We start from the raw sequence: 18607 nt of genomic DNA, 5'->3' as shown, positions 1-18607 counted from the left end.
CCCCCACTGGTGGTCACTGCTTACACGGGCAGGGGTGAGCACACCACCACAGCCAGCACCCCCAGATCCCTTTCTAAAGGGCTGCTCTCCAGCTGCTCCTCTCCCAATTTATACTTGTGTCTGGCCTTACTCCGTCCCAGGTGCAGAATCTGGCATTTAGACTTGTTAAATTTCACCCCATTAATCATAGCCCAATGCTCCAATCTACCTAGATCCCTCCACAAGGCCTCTTGTCCCTCGAGAGAGTCAACAGCACCTCCCAGTTTGGTATCATCAGCAGACTTGCTAATGGTACATTCAACTCCTACATCCAGATCGTTGATAAAAATACTCAACAGAACTGGCCCTAGACTTGAGCCCTGAGGAACACACTACAACTCTTTGAGCCCTGCCGTTCAGCCGGTGCATCACCCAGCGCACCGTGTACCTGCTCATCTCACAGATGGACAACTTGTCCAGAAGGATGCTGTAAGGGACACTATCAAAAGCCCAACTAAAACCCAGAAAAACTACATCCACCACCTTCCCTTCATCCACTAGGCGGGTGACCTTATCACAGAAGGAGATCAAATTAGTTCAACAGGACTTTCCCTTTGTGAACCCATGTTGACTGTGCTGATGATTGCATTGTTCTTTAAAACGCCTTTCAGTAGCACGCAGTCTGATCTTCTCCATAACTTTTCCAGGAACTGAGGTTAGACTAACAGGTCTGTGGTTTCCTGGGTCTTCCCTCACACCCTTCTTGTAAATGGGAATAACATTGGCCGGCTTCCAGTCAGCAGGGACCTCCCCAGACTCCCAAGACCTTTGGTAGATGATTGAGAAGGGTCCTGCCGTAACATCCACCAGCTGCTTCAGTAGTCTGGCATGAATCCCATCTGGCCCCATGGGCTTGTGAACATTCAACCAATATAACCGGTCCCTTAAAATTTCAGTGTCCACAAATGGAAAGTCACTGTTCCCTCAGTCGTGGCCCTCTGACTCAGGGGACCGGGCAGCCCAAGGTCTATCAGTATTCTCAAAGAGTGAGGCAAAAAAAGCATTGAACGCCTCCGCTTTTTCTTCATCCCTATGAGTCAGGTGACCATCCTCAACAAGTATCGCTCCAATGCTTTCTTTAGACCTCCTCTTGCTAGTAACATACTTAAAAAAGCCCTTCTTGTTATCTGAAACAACACTGGCCAGTTTCAACTGTAATCGAGCTTTGGCCTTACCTGTCTTCTCCTTGCATACACAAATGACAGCTCTGTAATCTTCCTGTGTAGCCTGACCTCGCCTCCGGACTGTACAATTTCTTTTTCCTTCTGAGCTCCACAAGGAGTTTCCTGTTCAGCCACGCTGGTCTTCTGTCCTGCTTGCTTGACTTATGACACAATGGAATTGGCTGCTCCTGTACTTTTAAAAGGTGGTTCTTAAAGACTGAGCAGCAATCGTGGACTCCTAAGCCCTCAAAGGAGATTCCCAGGGTACTCTGCTAAAGAGCTCCCCGAACAGCTTCAAGTTTGCTCTCCTGAAGTCCAGGGTAGCAACTCTGCTGTCCTTTTTTCTTATTACACTGAAAAATTTAAACTCAACCATTTCATGATCACTGGGGCCAAGACAGCCACCTACCATCCCATGCCCCGCGAGTCCTTCTCTATTCACGTGAAGATCAGCAAGGACGAGGGTACTGGGTGCACTTCCCAAGAGAGCTGCAGGCAGGTGCAGAGCTCTTGACTGCTTCAGTCGTCCCCCCAGAGAGTTTGTGCTCAGGAATTCGCTGCCATTCTGGGGGGAGCGGATTTTTTTACATGTAAATCTCACCCCTTCTGATCGGTGGAAATGCCTCTTGGCAGCCGCTACAGTCTCATATCCTATTTCCTGTATGAAAGTCCAAATGTCTTCACAGAAGCGTACAAGTGGAAGAATGGAAATCCCCATACCAATGTTCTCCACCAGGGAATTACGGCTCATGAAGCTTATCTCAGAATGACTGGAGGCCAAACTTTTATAAAGGCATTTCACTTCCATGTCCAAAATCTTTTTTTCCCTAGCCATGCTGTTAATAACCATCATCTGCAGCAGCGCAGTTGGACTTCCTGACCCTACCACAGTAAACCTTGTCATTAGCAGAAGGTATGTCAGGCCCTTCTTGATGATGATATCATCTGCAATTATCCTTGTTGAAGAGGGAGGGATGGCATGTCTTCTGAGAGACGAGTAAGCTCTTTGGCCAGAGCTCTGCCAGAGCGCTGCTACTGGCTCTTGGCATGACCCCTGGTTTGGCTGCCCAGCTGAGGAGATCCTGGAAGGGTAGGAAAAGGGCAGCCAGTTTTACACTTGAAACTAACGGCCTTGTTGCCAGAGGTTGTTTTATTTTATGGTGATTTAAAACATCTACTGACAGAGCAGCGGCTGTTCTTCACACCGCTCTTACTCCCCTGCTGAACCCCTCGATCTACACCCTAAGAAACACGGATGTGAGAGCTGCTAATATTTGTTCACTGGCAACACTGGCTGGGTTGTAGTGTTTGACAGTAGTAATGATGACTAGATCTGTTTCCTTTTGATGAAAATGCTCTGAAAGCATGACTGACCAAAATGGGGTAACCCTTGGGCGGATGGGGTCTGTGCAGTGTCCTGTGCCCTGGCAAGGGGGCAACAGTTTTTCACTGTGCTGTGGGAGTGACTGAGCACTGGCACGGGTTGCCCAGGGAGGTTGCCAAGTCTCCTTCCTTAGAGATACTCAAAATCCACCTAGACCTAGTCCTGGGCAACTGGCTCTAGGTGGCCCTGCTTGAGCAGGGGGGAGTCGACCCAGATGACCTCCAGAGGTCCCTTCCAACCTCAGGTGTTCTGTGAGTCTCTCATTCTGTGAGAGCAGCTGATGGTGAGCAGATCAGGGGTCCCAGGATCTGAAGGGATGCAAGATCTCCTATACTATCCTCTTTCTTTCTAGCCTTAGCGCTAATAAATGGCATTTTAAGGAATGCTTTGAAGAGGTTGAGTGCCTTTCTTCCTGGGATCAGTCAGTATCATTTCTGGTGCCCCAGACTCAGTGTTTGCAGCCTGTGGGGAGTCTGGCTTGTCGCAGGCGCACCACGCTCTGCTGGCGTGCGAATACATCGCTGAGGTTCCACTCCCTTTGCAGAGCTGGGGCTAGACCCACACCCCCCGCCTCAAGGAGGTCACTTAGGACAGCCGGGAGAATCTAAGGCTGCAAGAATGTTCTCACTTCTAATGTGGGGATTCTTTGTGGCTGCAGCAATATGGATGTCTCTACTTTTTACGTTGTCCCTGACACACAGACTTGGGACACGGAGAGGCACCCTGGTTCTCAGTGGTGTGTGCACGTGTACGTGCTCACATACATGTTCCTCTGGCTGTGCTCATGTGCGCATTTGCACATACGTGTGTCTGTGTGTGTGCGCACGTGCGTGCCTGACGTAATGCACATGCAAGCGTGAGTGTGCACAAATATGGGGAGGTGTGTGTGTCTTTGGTCGCATTGGTTCATGAGCGTGTATGTGTTTTAGCACACGCACGTGCCTTCATGCAGGTGAGCATGGATGGGAGTGACATTGGTCTGCATATATGTAAGTGTGTGAGCATAGATGTGCGTGGCTATGTGCTTTTATGTGTGTACCTGTCTGTACATGAGTGTGCACGTATATCTGTATGCAAACACATGCGTGCAGGAGCATGCATATGTGTCAGCATGTGTGTTTGAATATCTGTGCATCCATCATGTTGGTATGGGGGGTTGTTGTGGTTTAACCCCAGCCGGCAGCTAAGCACCACCCAGCCGCTCGCTCACCCTCCCACCCCCCTGGTGGGATGGGGGAGAGAATCGGAAGAGCAAAAGTAAGAATACTCGTGGGTTGAGATAAGAACGGTTTAATACGTGAAATATAATAATAATGGTAATAATAATGATAATGATAATAATAATATATTAATAAAAATAACAATAATAAAAATGTAATGGAAAGTAAAAGAACACGTGAGGGAGGGGTGGAAAAACAACAGGGAAAGGAAAAAGAATTGATGTAACTGCTCACCACCCGCCGACTGACGCCCAGTCAGTCCCTGAGCAGCGATCGCTGCCCCCTGGCCAACTCCCCCCAGCTTATATACTGAGCATGACGTCATATGGCATGGAATATCCCTTTGGCCAGTTTGGGTCAGCTGTCCTGGCTGTGCCCCCTCCCAGCTTCTTGTGCACCTCTTCGCTGGCAGAGTATGGGAAGCTGGCAAGCCCTTGACTTGGTATAAACACTGCTTAGCAACAACTAAAACATCAGTGTGTTAGCACATTATTCTCATGCTAAACCCAAAACACAGCACTATGCCAGCTACTAGGAAGAAAACTAATTCTATCCCAGCTGAAACCAGGACAGGAGTGGCTCTGCCTGTGTCTGCACATGGGCTCCTTTGGAAATGTGTGTGCACACACCTCTTTAGAAGGGGACACGTACGAGTTACTCTTTGGGTACGTGCAAGCTCACGTGTGTGGTTGTGCCCATGTGTGTGAGATTGTGTGTGCACCCATATCGGCGTGTACGCATGCCTGTGAGTGTGCTTACCTCTGTGTGCGTATAGGTTTGCGTGTGTGTGCACCCATGAGGGTATGTCAAAGGTCTTGCTAAAGTCAAGGTACACCACAGCCAGTGCCCCTCCCCTTCCCCACAGTGCCAGTCACCTCCTCATGGAAAGCAAGGAGGTTGGTGAGACATGATTTGCCCTCAGTAGACCCATGTGAGCTGCTCCCAATCCCCTTCTTGCCTATCATGAGTTTAGAAAAGGCTTCTGAAAGTATTTGCTCCATCTTCTTTCCAGGGACTGAGTAGTGAGAAGTGTGAGAGTAGTAGGGAAGTGTGAGAGCCTCCCCTGGCATGCTGTCCCCCATGCATGCCACTTCTACCCCTTGTGCTCTCCGTTCTCTTCAGTCCATGGTAGACCTCCCCCTCCATACCTACTGGGAAGGAGGAGTTTAAAGTAGGTATGGAGGGGGAGGTCTATCATAGACTGAAGAGAACGGAGAGCACAGAGCCTTCTCCTCTCCAGGCTGAATAAACCCCACCTCTCTCAGCCTTCCTTCCTAGGAGAGGTGTTCCCACTCTCTGAACATTTCGTGGCCCTCCTCGGGACCTGCTCTAACAGGCTCTACAGCCTCTTCCCACAGTCAGTGAAGAGACATCAGCTCACACACGGGACTTAGCCCACCCCAAAGCAGACGTGCAGGGTAAATGGGACAAACCATCTTTCTGGAGACACTGATCCTGCCATTGACCAATGGTGGCCTCTCAACTCCCCAGCTAGCATAAGCTCACGGCAGGGCCTGCCTACCTGATCACGTGTGCATGGCTTGCTTCATGATGCGATCAGAAGTGAACCTACAGGCTGTCCCACCAGAGCCTACAAGCACCTCCGTCCCATGGCTAAACCCCAGATCCATGTCCACGGTACGCGGGGACAGACAGAGAGCAGGGCAGGGGCTTTGGTGTGGGTGAATGGGCTCAAGCTGGGCACGTTACTCTCATCAGCTGCATCTCCCGCTCTCACCGAGCGCAGATCAGTCTTCTCTCACCCACGCTGAACCCTTGGACACGGGACTAGCAGAAGATGACTCTGTCAAGTCCAAGACCTGTGCGGTGGCCCTGGGCAGCGTAGACAGCCTCTCTTTGGGTGTCTTCAGTCTTCTCAGTTAACTCTAGGTGACTGGAGGTCTAGATGTGTGCATGTTTGTGTGTACGTGTGTTGTCTAAGCCAGCTGTTTAGACTACCTTGAGTGTCCTTTACTGGACTCCTCCAGCATGTGAGATGAGTCCTCTGCCCACGCTGACGTGTTTTGCACCGGAAATGCTTGGGCCTCTCATCCTGTCACGCAAAAGATGCCTTCACTGGGGAATGTGCCCGGCATAAAGGAGGAAATGAAAAGACAGCAATTCAGGAAGCCAAAACGCAGGCCATAGCATTAGCTGGGATGTTTTGCATTCAGGATGAGCTTGTCAGACAATAATCACCACCACAAGGGATGCCTCTGGCAGCCTGGGGCAGTAAAGGTCCATGATAAAAGCCAGCCCAGCTCCTTGCTCTCTCATCCACTTCTCTTGCCTCCTTCTCCTTGGGAGTCAGGTGAGTCTGAAGCCCCTTCTCCTTCTCCGCTTTCTCTAAAAGGAGGTCTCACCTCAATGGAGCTCTCAGCTGACACCAGATTTGTTCTATGCCAGATCATGGGGCTGCTTATCATGAGGGAGGGAAGTGTGGAGCAGGTTAGACACGGAGGGAAGCTGGGACTGAACTGAGGTGGCTACTGGACTCAGGGGCTAGGCAGTAGCTGCATAGGAGCTGGTGGCTCTTTTTGGGCCCTGTTAGGATGAGGCCAAGAAGCCCTCACACATCTCTGCACAGCCTCCACCTCCCAGCCCTGCATGTTCTTTGGTTCCCTCATGGTGTGGTGACAGGCTGCTCCTCACTCATCCCCATGTTTGCTTCCTCCCTGCCCTCTCTCCCAGGTGCACCTCCAGACCCAAGACATGTCCTGCAATGACCAGTGCCAGCCATGCCGGCCCTGCCAGCCTTGCTGCCCGCCCTGCCAGCCTTGCTGCCCGACCCCACTGGCCAACAGCTGCAATGAGCCCTGTGTCAGGCAGTGCCAGAACTCCACCGTCGTCATCCAGCCCTCCCCCGTGGTGGTGACCCTGCCTGGCCCCATCCTCAGCTCCTTCCCGCAGAACACCGTTGTGGGCTCCTCCACCTCCGCTGCTGTGGGCAGCATCCTCAGCTGTGATGGAGTGCCCATCACCTCTGGGTGCTGTGACCTCTCCTGCATTACCAGCCGCTACTGTGGCAGCAGATGCCCCCCCTGCTAAAGATGCTGGCAACGGCCTCTGATAAGGACACCTAGGAACTCAGAACATGCTGCTGGACAGAGGACCAAACTTCATGCCGTTGTTTTCAGACTAGCTGGTCATCTCTGGCTTGCCCTGGAAGAGGCCAGCCTGGGCTCTCTGAAAACACAGCCAATGTCTACTTTTCCTGTCTTCCACTCACCCTTTTTCTCTCTTTTCTTTGTTGTCTTGTGCTCCCCTCAAAGCCTGCTCTGAGGACCCCAGAAACCAGCCTGGAGTGACCTGCTAGCCTGTCTCCCTTTGCCGGGCAGGTTGGCAGATGCCCTGTGGGAACTCTGCCCCAGGAAAAGGGGAACAGATTCTTGGCTGCTCCTGCTCCTCCCTGCACTGGGGGCCTCCACTTGGAGTGACCTCATTTCCCTCTTTAGGCTCATTAAAAAATTCCTGCAATCCTGCCTGTGTCCCTTTGGTGGTCTTTCCATCTGCACACTGACTGCTGAGGGAGAAAGCCATTGCTTTGGAGGGGAAGTAGGTGGGGGCACAGGGGGACCCTTCATCACTCCTAGAGGCATTGGAGGGTGGGACACACTGCAGCGAGGCCTCTTTCAGGCACTGCCTCTTGAAGCTGAGGAAGACACCCCTAGTTACTCCACAGCCAATGGCCATCAGTCCTTGCCTTGCTGTGACTCTGCTCAGAAATACCCCCTTGGCCCTGGAGCACGTCATGTGAACAGGGATCCTGACAACTGCTGTCCTCCAGAGAGGAACTGTGGGCCTGTGGGAGGCCCCGAGGAGGTCAGCAGTCCCACAAACTCTTGGGGAAGAGTATTCCTCTTGCTTTGGATTGGGCTCTGCTGGGCAAGGGGGCTCAGCAGAAGACGTTGCCAAAGGATGGCTGGAATTGGGAATGGGTAAATAGCCTTGGCTCTTATAGGCCCACAGTCCCTACTCCAGCTGCCCCTCCCCTCCATCAGCTGATCTAGGGGCCATGGCCAGCACGCCTGGGCATGGACCACAGCGACAGCTTCCCCCTGCAGCCCTCTCACCTGTCAGCACAGCATCTGGCATGGCCCACCTGTTGCCAACTTGTTGGCTGAGGTGTTCACAAGTTACTACTGGTATCAGCTGTAGCAGGCCACACGCTGGAGTCCCCTGTCCCAGTGAACCTAACAGCGCCTTGGGTGAAGGCAGACCCAGGACAGTGACTGGTGCCCAAACATGCAACACTGCTCTGTGCTGCCTTGTCTTCCTCGAGCACAGCTTTCCTGAGGCCCAGGGACTCTACAGCCCCACGAGTGCCACAACCCCACCCTCGTCTGGAAAGACACTGCGTGAGAGGATACCCTCCGAGCTCTGCGGAGACATGGCAGTGACAGTGGGATTTCATTTTACACTCAGCAGGATCTGTGAGCTGTCCCGGAATGGCACAGGGCATGCTCCAGCCCAACCATAGGGCACAAGTTGGGGTGCCTTCCCCCAGGCACCAAGGTCCTTCAGCATTCCTGGAGCCCTGAGGCTGAAGTGGCCCTTGTGCTTCCTGCAGCACTGCTGCTCCCCAAACACACACAGGCCAGGGCCTTCCCATATCTGCAGACACGGGGACCCTGTCGTGTGGGGGTTTGCCCTCACGCAGACCCCACACACCGCCAGCACCACAGGACCAGGATGGAGGACAGAATGATTCCTGCATGGGGTGGGGATTTGGGGCACTACTCCCCAGGCCAGGTTCTGTGGGAGGCAGTGCTGGGTCAGGCGGTAACACAGGGACAATGAGCTTCAGGACCAAGCCAACCTAGGCGCAATGCAACCATGGGTCCCAGCTCCTGCTTGGCCCCTGGCCCAGGGTCTCTATGAGAGCTCAGGCCTAGGGCAGGCCTGCCCCAGCTCTGCCTTATCTGAGCCTGTGTCCGGCCTGGGCTAACTGTTGTCCTCCTGGCCTGGCCCGGATCCTAGGTAGTCCATGGCAGTTGCTGGATGCAGCCTTCACTTTGTCCTCTCTTGAGTCTGGCCTTGGCCCCAGCACCAGCTCTGACCTCCTACACGTCTGTTGCCTAGATTAGAGCAATAATCAATAGATGCTTCTCAGGTAGAATTATCCCCTGTCTAAGATAGAAGTCTCAGAGGGACCAGCTCTCTTGTTATTTCTCGGCAGAGCCTTACACCAGGGAGACATTTCTAGGTGCTTACCTGAGCAAGTGGCTCCCTAGGGCCCATGTTTCCCCAAGACCAGTGAGCACGGTGATGAATATGCATCTTCATAATCATCCTGGAGAGCACCAGCTAGCACTTTTCTTGGCACGTCAGAACAACACAGAGTGCTTTGACTCATGTGATTGCCCTCCAAACAGTGCTCTCTTTCCTGAAAGCATCATGGCCTTTCTAAATCACAACGCTACGGATATTGCTTTCCAGAAGAAGCGATGGCAGCATCCCCACCTCCATGGCCTGCGGATACCACTGTGCCTCTTTCCTACATCACCGTAACAAGGGATTACCTTTTGAACAGATTGTAAAACTGTATTCTAACAATCCCGTACAAAATGATCAGATGCTGACGTGATTTGTAAAATATGGAGAAGCAGGTTTCCTCATGGCCACAGCTGCTGAAAATACGTTTCAGAAGAACCAGGCCAGCATCTCTTGCAGCAATTTCCATAAATGTATTCTGTAAATAAAACTTACAACCCAACTACAAGGCTGAGGGTGTGCTCTTGTAGCTCAGCCCACCCCACCCCACCCCACCCCACCCCACCCCACCATGTTTTGTAAATGGACACTACAGACAGCAAAGTTTAAAGATTTTTATGAATATAATCCCACCATGGCAGGGGGCCTTGGACTAGATGATCTTTTAAAGGTTCCTTCCAACCTAAACCATCCTATGATTCCAATATTCGATGAATATTTTCGTTTCAACAGTAAACTTTACAGGGTGCACCACTGGGTTTTAGGGATCTTCCTCTTATTAGGTGGTGTGTGTGATGCTTCTCAGCTCTCCTCAGTCACTTTTAGTTGTTCCCAGAGACCCCGGTTGTTGTGTGACCCATGACAGAAGAGGGGACATTCATCACAGCCATGGCTTTCATAAAAACATTCCGGGCTCTAGGTCTTCTCAGATGGGCCACAAGTCTGAAGCACACAGTCCTAGTTTCGGCTGGGATAGAGTTAATTTTCTTCCTAGTAGCTGGTACAGTGCTGTGGTTTGGATTTAGAATGAGACTAATGTTGATAACTCACCAATGTTTTAGTTGTTGCTAGGTAGTGCTTACACTAGTCAAGGACTTTTCAGCTTCCCATGCTCTACTGACTAAGAAGGCTGGAGGTGCACAGGGAGCCTGGAGGGGGCACAGCCAGGACAGCTGACCCAAAGTGGCCAAAGGATATTCCATACCATGTGACGTCATACTCAGTATATAAACTGGGGGAAAGCTGGCCAGGGGGGCCGCTGCTCGGGGACTGGCTGGGCATCAGTCGGCGGGTGGTGAGCAATTCCATCGTGCATCACTTGCTTTGTATATTCTTTCATTATTATTGTTATTACTATTTTGTTGTATTTCAATTATTAAACTGTTCTTATCTCAACCCACGAGTTTTCTCACTTTTACTCTTCTGATTCTCTCCCCTATCCCACCGGAGTGGGGGGAGAGTGAGCGAGCGGCTGTGTGGTGCTCAGTTGCCAGCTGAGGTTAAACCACGACAGACACATTGGACTAAATCAAGCAGGCTGGCCCTCTTAATGTCATCTCCTTTGTATACCAGTCTTCCCTGGTTTTCCCAAGAAGAAACATGCTTGTGGTGCCCTCGTTTACCTAGGAGCACTTGCGCATTCTTCCAATACCGTGGATGCACATTATCAGGCCCTGCCTGGACAACAGGGCTGGAGTCCTCAGGAGTCTCCAGGGGCTTTTCCACCTCTGCCTTGTTTTCTTCTGGAAAAGCAGGAGTTGTTTTCCCCCTTTTCTGATCGCTCTGCTTCTCGTGGAACAAGAATTTCTGAAGAGCAGCCGTACACCCCTTAGCTTTCCCATAGGCCACCAAACCTGGTTTCTGGAGAATGTCCCACATTTCAGCATCCAAAGAGAGGACTGTATCAGCCCTCATGTCTTCCCCGGGTAATGGCAGCACCCATCGCTGCTCCAGTGTCACCATTTAACCCCAGCCGGCAACTGAGCACCACACAGCCGCTTGCTCACTCCCCCCCGGTGGGATGGGGGAGAGAATCGGGAGGGTAAAAGTGAGAAACTCGTGGGTTGAGACAAAGACAGTTTAATAGGTAAAGCCAAAGCCGTGCACGCAAGCAAAGCAAAACAAGGAATTCATTCACTACTTGCCACGGGCAGGCAGGTGTTCAGCCATCTCCAGGAAAGCAGGGCTCCATCACACGTAATGGTTACTTGGGAAGACAAAACGCCATCACTCCGAACGTCCCCCCCTTCCTCCTTCTTCCCCCAGCTTTATATGCTGAGCATGACATCACATAGTGTGGAATATCCCTTCGGTCAGTTGGGGTCAGCTGTCCCGGCTGTGTCCCCTTCCCAATTTCTTATGCACCCCCAGCCTACTCGCTGGTGGGGTGGGGTGAGAAGCAGAACAGGCCTTGGCTCTGTGTAAGCACTGCTCAGCAGTCACGAAAACATCCCTGTATTACCAACACTGTTTTCAGCACAAATCCAAATCATAGCCCCATGTGGAGGAGTGGCTGGTACAGCAGGGGCACGATCTAGGATCCGTGAGCAACCCATGTTTTAAACAGTAGCAGGGATATGCTGACAAAGATGGCTGGTGACCTTGACTGTCCTTCCCTGGGCAGAAGAAGGTACCTCGCCACGTGATAAACAACAAAAGCGGAACAACATCCGGGATGGGAAGGAGGCAGAGATCGGCGGGACCAGCCGGCAGCTACCAATGAGAAGGGTGTTGTGAGCACGTGCCCAGCCACCCCATCCGTTCCGGTGAATGATGGGGGAGTGGCTGGGGAGAAAGACCCCCTGGCTGCTGCGTTTGCAGACTTGCGGGTATCAGACAGCTCCTCCTCGTGGCTGGTTAAAAGGACTAGCCAAGCTAGGAGGGATATGTGTAATAGTATTTATATGCATTTTGGTTTGTGTACCCTGTTTGTTGCAATGTATACGAAAAATGATTGAAAGATCGGTTTCAGCAGTGTTTCTAGTAAAACAAAAAGGGGGAGATGTGGGGATGGGAATCTCACTAACGGACATTCCTGAGTTTGATTTTAATGAGCAAACACTGTACCACCTGGCATGACAAGGCACTTAAGCAGAAAACAACGGAGAAAGGAATGTGCAGCTGGAAGAAGAAAAACAAGATAAAGACCATGAAGGCATTTTGCATGATCAGAAAGAACGGGCCAATCTGCTAGAGCATAGATGCGCGTGAACACAAGGCTGTAACCTATCTGCAAGCTGCAGGTAGCGCGTGTCCATAGTAGATAACTATATAAGCCTTGTTATAAGTATGAATAAAGGAGAATGACCATACTCATATTGAGATCCATCATTACTCCGGATTCGCACTCCCGCTCCACCGTCGACACTGGACAAGGTAAACTCCGACAGCCCCATACGAGCTTCTATGAAGAAAATTAACTCTATCTCAGCCAAAACCAGCACATCCGGCTAATTTGCAGGCACCAGATACATTTTTTCCACATGACTGCTTTACCAAAAGCCCTGTAAACGAGCAGAAGAGCAAAACTTCAGTCCTCCACAAATTTGATAAAAGGATATTTCCAGAGCACTTCCTGATACAGCAGTTGCCAGCAACTCTAACACCACAGCGTATTCTCAGGCATAACAGACAGCAAGCGGTCAGCATTCGTCGGTCGGCATTCGTCAGTCGGCAAGCAGTTGCAAGTGAGTTGCCTGTGCAGCATCAGAGCAGGTTAAAGGGAGGTAGACAGCATTTTCTGTGTCAGCTTGATGAGCCCCAGACCCTAAATGCAGTGGAGAAGCAGGCAGTGTCTACCCCTATTATTAAGGTAAGTGCAACCTCTGCGCAAGGTGAAGGATAGGGTAGGATAGGATAGGATAGGATAGGATAGGACATGACAGGATAGGACAGGACAGAATGCAATAGAATACAAGAGAATACAAGAGAATAGATTAGATTTCAGTGGGAAGGGACGTACAATGATCATCTAGTCCAACTGCCTGTCCACTTCAGGGCTGAAGAAAAGTTAAAGCATGTTATTAAGGGCATTGTCCAAATGCCTCTTAAACACTGACAGGCACGGGGCATTGAGCACCGCTCTGGGAAGCCTGTTCCAGTGTTTGACCAGACTCTCGGTAAAGAAATGCTTCCTAATGTCCAGTCTGAACCTTCCCTGACGCAGCTTTAAACCCTTCCCATGTGTCCTATCGCTGGATCCCAGGGAGAAGAGATCCGCACTTCCCTCTCCACTTCCCCTCCTCAGGAAGCTGTAGAGAGCAATGAAGTCGCCCCTCAGCCTCCTTTTCTCCAAACCAGACAAACCCAAAGTCCTCACCCCCTCCTCACAGGACATACCTTCCAGCCCTTTCACCAGCTTTGTTGCCCTCCTCTGGACACATTCAAGTATCTTAACACTCTTTTTAACTTGTGGGGCCCAGAACCACACACAGTAGTCAAGATGAGGCCGCACCAATGCTAAACACAGTGGCATAATCACCTGTCTTGACTGGCTGGTTGTACTGTGTTTGGTGCACCCCCGGATGCGGTTTGCCCTCTTGGCTGCCAGGGCACACTGCTGACTGCTATTGAGCCGGCTGTCCACCAGCACCCCCACATCCCTTTCTGTAGGGCTGCTCTCCAGCCACTCCTCTCCCAATTTATAGTTATGCCTGGTGGCACTCCGTCCCAGGTGCAGAATCCAGCATTTGGTGTTACTACATTTCATGCTATTAATGATTGCCCAGTGCTCCCATTTATCTAGATCCCTCCACAAGGCCTCTTGTCCCTCAGAAGAGTCAACAGCACCTCCCAGTTTGGTATCATCAGCAAACTTGCTGATGGTGCATTCAGTGTCCACAAATGGACAGTCACTGTTCCCACACTCGTGGTCCTCCTACTCAGAGGACGGGGCAGCCCAAGGTCTATCAGTATTCTTAAAGAATGAGGCAAAAAAAGCATTGAACGCCTCCGCTTTTTCTTCATCCCTATGAGTCAGGTGACCATCTTCAACAAGTATCGCTCCAATGCTTTCTTTAGACCTCCTCTTGCTAGTAACATATTCAAAAAGCCTTTCTTGTGCGACATAATGCTGGCCGATTTCAACTCTGAGCTTTGGCCTTACCTGTCTTCTCCCTGCGTATGCGAACCGCAGCTCTGCAATCTTCCTGCGAAGCCTGACCTTCCTTGCAGAGATCATACAATTTCTTTTTCCACGACATTCGGTTCCATGCGAAGAGTTCCCTGTTCAGCCAAGCTAGTCTTCTGCCCCGCTTGCTTAACTTGAGACACAATGGAATTGCCTGCTTCTATGCTTTTAAAAGGTGGTTCTTAAAAACTGACCACCACTCGTGGATTCCAGAGCCCTCCAAAGCAGATTCTCAGAGAAGAACCCCGGGATGGAAGATGGCGACTTCTGGCACCAAGCAGAAGGCTCCTGCCCCACCTGAGGGCTTACAACTACAAAATAGGTTCACCGCCCTCAAAGTTAAAGAGCAGCCAGGTGTGCCTTGAAGCAAAGGATCTGGTCCACCTGACCCTAAACCATGCATGGCCACCAGGAGGAAGCAACGAGTGATCCTTATGGGTGACTCTCTGCTGCAGGGGACAGAGGCACCAATCTGCCCACCTGGCCTCTATCACCTAGAGAGGTTTGCTGCCTGCCAGGGCCCCACACCTGGGATGTTGTGGAGGGACTGCCAAAGCTCACTCAGCTCTCTGACTACCACCCCCTGCTGTTATTCCTCGTGGGCACAAATGATACTGCTAGGGGAAACCGGGACAGTATCAAAAGAGATTACAGAGCTCTGCAGGGAGGTAGCCAAGGGCATGGGGGCCCAGGTGGTGTTGTCCTCAACCCTGCTGGTGAGGGGAAAGGTGTGAGGAGGAGGGCACTGATAATGCAGGTCAATAATTGGCTGTGGAACTGGAGTTGGTGACAGGGTTTTAAGTCCTACGACCATGGGACCCTGTTTGCAGAGCAGCATCTTCTCAGGAGAGGTGGGATCCACCTCACCAAGTGGGCAAAGTTACCTTTGCCAGTAGGATGGCTGACCTGGTAAGGAGGGCTTTAAACTAGGAATGACGGGGGAGGGAGAGAGTGACCTCCAGCCCTCTGAGGGAGTGATGGACACAGTTGATGAGCAAAGGGCCTGGGGTGATGTGCCAGGAAGGGATCACGAGATCAAGAAAACAGGGCTTCAGCAGGCTCACCTCTAGCAGTTGCATGTAAGCAAGGAAGTGCCTACAAGGCATCACTGTGGAGAAGTCCCCAAAATGCTTTCTAGGAAGTCGACATGCTGGGCTCCCTCTGTCAAGTGCCTGCACACTAATGCATGCAGTACGGGGAATAAACACAAGGAGTTAGAGATCTGTGTGCAGTCGCAGGCCTACAATCACATTGGGACTGCAGAGACGGGGTGGGATGGCTCCCGTGTCTGGAGTATTGCAATGGAGGAATACAGGCCCTTTCAGAAGGACAGGCTGAGAAGACAAGGAGGGGGACTTGCCCTTTCTGTGAGAGAGCAGCTGGAGTGCATGGAGCTCTGCCTGGGGATGGATGAGGAGCCAGCTGAGGGCTTATGGGTGAGGAAGAAAGAGAAGACAGGTAAGGGTGACATTGTAGTGGCTGTCTGCTACAGGTTGCCTGACCCGGAAGAACCAGAGGATGAGGCCCTCTACAGACAGATAGGAGCAGCCACACATTCACAGGCCCTGGTCCTCATGGGAAGCTTCAACCACCACGATATCTATGATATCTGCTGGAGGGACAACACAGCAGGACATAAGCAAGCCAGGAGTTTTCTGGATTGCATGGATGACGACTTCATCTCCCAAGTGAGAGGAACCAATGAGGACAGGTGTTCTGCTGGACCTCATATGCACCAGGAAGGAAGGGCTTGTTGGGGATGTGAAGATCAAAGGTAGCCTGGGCTGCAGTGACCACGAAATGGTGGAGTTCAGGATCCCAAGAGGAGCAAGGAGGCTAAATAGCAAGCTCACAACCCTGGACTTCAGGAGAGTATACTTCATTCTCTTTAAACGGCTGCTCGGAAGAGTCCCCAGGGTATGGCCCTGGAGGCAAGAGGGGCCCAAGAAAGCTGCTTAACATTCAAGGATCCCCTCCTCCAAGCCGAAGAGCAGATCATCCCAATGAGGACGAAGTCAGGCAAGCATGCCTGGAGGCCAGCGTGGATGAACAAGGAGCTCCTGGCCAAACCAAAACACAAGAAGGAAGCATGCAGAAGGTGGAAGCAAGGACAGGTAACCTGGGAGGAATACAGGGACACTGTCCAAGCATGCAGGGAAGCGGTTAGGAAAGCCCAACTGGAACTGAATCTGGTGAGGGATGTCAAAGGCAACAAGAAGGGCTTCTCTAAGGACACAGGTGACAAAAGGAAGGCTACGGGAAACGTGGTGCCACTGCTGAATGAGTGGGCTGGTTACACAGGATGTGGAAAAGGATGAGGTGCTGAATGCCGCCTTTGCCTCAGTCTTTGTGAGCAAGGTCAATCTTTAGGAATCCTTGAGACCAGGAGCAAGGGAGACGTATCCTTGGCGGAAGAGGGTAAGTTCAGGGAATACTTAAGGAAACGGGAGGCCTCCCTCAAAACTTTTACATCTTGTAGGCAATCACAACTCAGTTTTTTTGGAAGTCAAAAATCTTCTCCTGACTAGGAGTCAGGAGTCAGTCACTTCCTGCCAAGAAGTGCTCTCTCTCTCCAAGCATCATGCTGTCCACCCCATAATTTCCCGGTGGCAGAAGGGGGCCCACATAACTTTGATTTTCAGCAGCGTTGAAAAAATGGGGGAAGTAACCTTTGCAGCCCTCGATACCCAAATCTTGGGGAAGGCTGCTCAGTTTCATGGGTGAAAGATTTAAAGAGTCGATGAAATCCAGGAGTGCAGCCCACCTGCACCCCACAAGTGACCGCTGGAGTGAGTTGGGTGGGTGGGAAAGAGAAAGACATGGCACGTCCTCACCCAAGGAAAGCCCTTGGGCGACCAGCCAAGGATTGCAGGGCTGGGAGGAGGTGGGTCCCTTCCTGTCAATACAGCCACAGGCAACGCTACCAGTGTGCCCCAGGCCAACATCCCTTGCCTGCACTGCACCCATCCGGCACTTGAGCTGAGTCTTCTGCAAGCGCTGACACATTCCTGCCCTGGAAATTCTGGGGCCTCTCAATCCCAGCGCTCAGAAGAAGCCTCCGTGAGGGAATGGGTATGGCATAAGCCAGGAAATGAAAAGGTGGCGGCGGGAAAACAACCACTCAGCCCATGTCACTAGCTGGGATGTTTTCCGTTCATCATGGGCACCTTAGAAAATTGCCACTTCCGTAGAAGCTGCCTCTGGGCCTGGGGCAGGGGTCAGGGCCACCATAAGAGCCAGCCCAACTCCTCGCTGTCTCATCCACTTGCTCACCTCCTTCTCCTTGGGAACCAGGTAAGACTGAAGCCCTCTCCCCACGACCTTTTCCTGTTCATGCAGATGTGTGTTCCTCCATCCTATGCTGGGTCGTGGTGCTGCTTGAAAGGGGGAAGAAGGGCGAAGGTCTGACTCAGAGAGTGTCTGGAATTTGGCTGAGGGGGCTTTTCTTTTAAGAGAGAGTCAGCAGCCTTGCTGGGCCTGGCAACGCTTTGCAGTACTGTGTCAGGATGAAGCCAGGAAACCCTTTTGCCTCACTGCCCAGTTTCTAGCTCCTGGCTCAGCAGCGTGCCTTTGAAACACTCATGGCAGGGTGACAGACTCATGGCGAGCTGCTCCTCACATGTCCTTGTGCTATGATTCTTCCCAAACCTCTCTCCCGGGTGCACCTCCAGCCTCAAGACATGTCCTGCTACGACCAGTGCCAGCCATGCCGGCCTTGCGGCCCGACCCCACTGGCCAACAGCTGCAATGAGCCCTGTGTCAGGCAGTGCCAGAACTCCACCGTCGTCATCCAGCCCTCCCCCGTGGTGGTGACCCTGCCCGGCCCCATCCTCAGCTCCTTCCCACAGAACACCGTTGTGGGCTCCTCCACCTCCGCTGCTGTGGGCAGCATCCTCAGCTGTGACGGAGTGCCCATCACCTCTGGGTGCTGTGACCTCTCCTGCATTTCCAGCCGCTCCTGTGGCAGAACATGCCCTCCCTGCTAAAGCTACTGCTGACAGCCCAGACAAGGATCCCGAGGAACCCAAAAGCTGATGCTGCACTGATGACAGAGCTCCCGGCCATCGAGTTCAGAGAGACTGAGCATTCAGTGCTGCCCTTCCAAAGGAAGGCAGCTGGGGCCCTCTGAAAACATGGACAATGTCTAACTCCCTGGCCTTCCACTCTCTCCCATCTCTTTCTTGTCTTCTGTTCTTCTGGGCCGTAAGAACCCCAGAGCCAATCTGAGGCATCTGCAGGCCCCTCTCCCTCTGTGGGGCTGACAGATGGATGCCCTGCGGGATGTCCCCTGTGGCTGATGGGCACAGACTTTCTGCAGCTGGTGGTGCTCTCCCTGCTCTGGCCGCTTCCTCCACAAGTGAACTTGTTTTTTACCTTAGAGTCACTAAATTTTTCTGCATCCCAGCCTCTGCCTCCACATAACTCTTTTCCCGGCGGGCATTTTCTCAAGTAGCCAAGG

At 51.9% G+C, this 18607-nt stretch overlaps 1 pseudogene; it reads left to right on the top strand.

The window, feature by feature from the left end:
* Nucleotides 1–17828: 17828 nt before the first annotated feature.
* LOC143169323 (feather keratin Cos2-3 pseudogene) lies at nucleotides 17829–18134 on the top strand (annotated as a pseudogene).
* The last annotated feature ends 473 nt before the right edge of the window (nucleotides 18135–18607 follow it).

The sequence above is a fragment of the Aptenodytes patagonicus genome, chromosome 20 (genome assembly GCF_965638725.1).
Source record: "Aptenodytes patagonicus chromosome 20, bAptPat1.pri.cur, whole genome shotgun sequence".
Taxonomy (NCBI): Eukaryota; Metazoa; Chordata; class Aves; order Sphenisciformes; family Spheniscidae; genus Aptenodytes; species Aptenodytes patagonicus.
The sequence above is the reverse complement of the archived record's forward strand: the minus strand, read 5'-3'. Positions and strand labels throughout refer to the sequence as shown.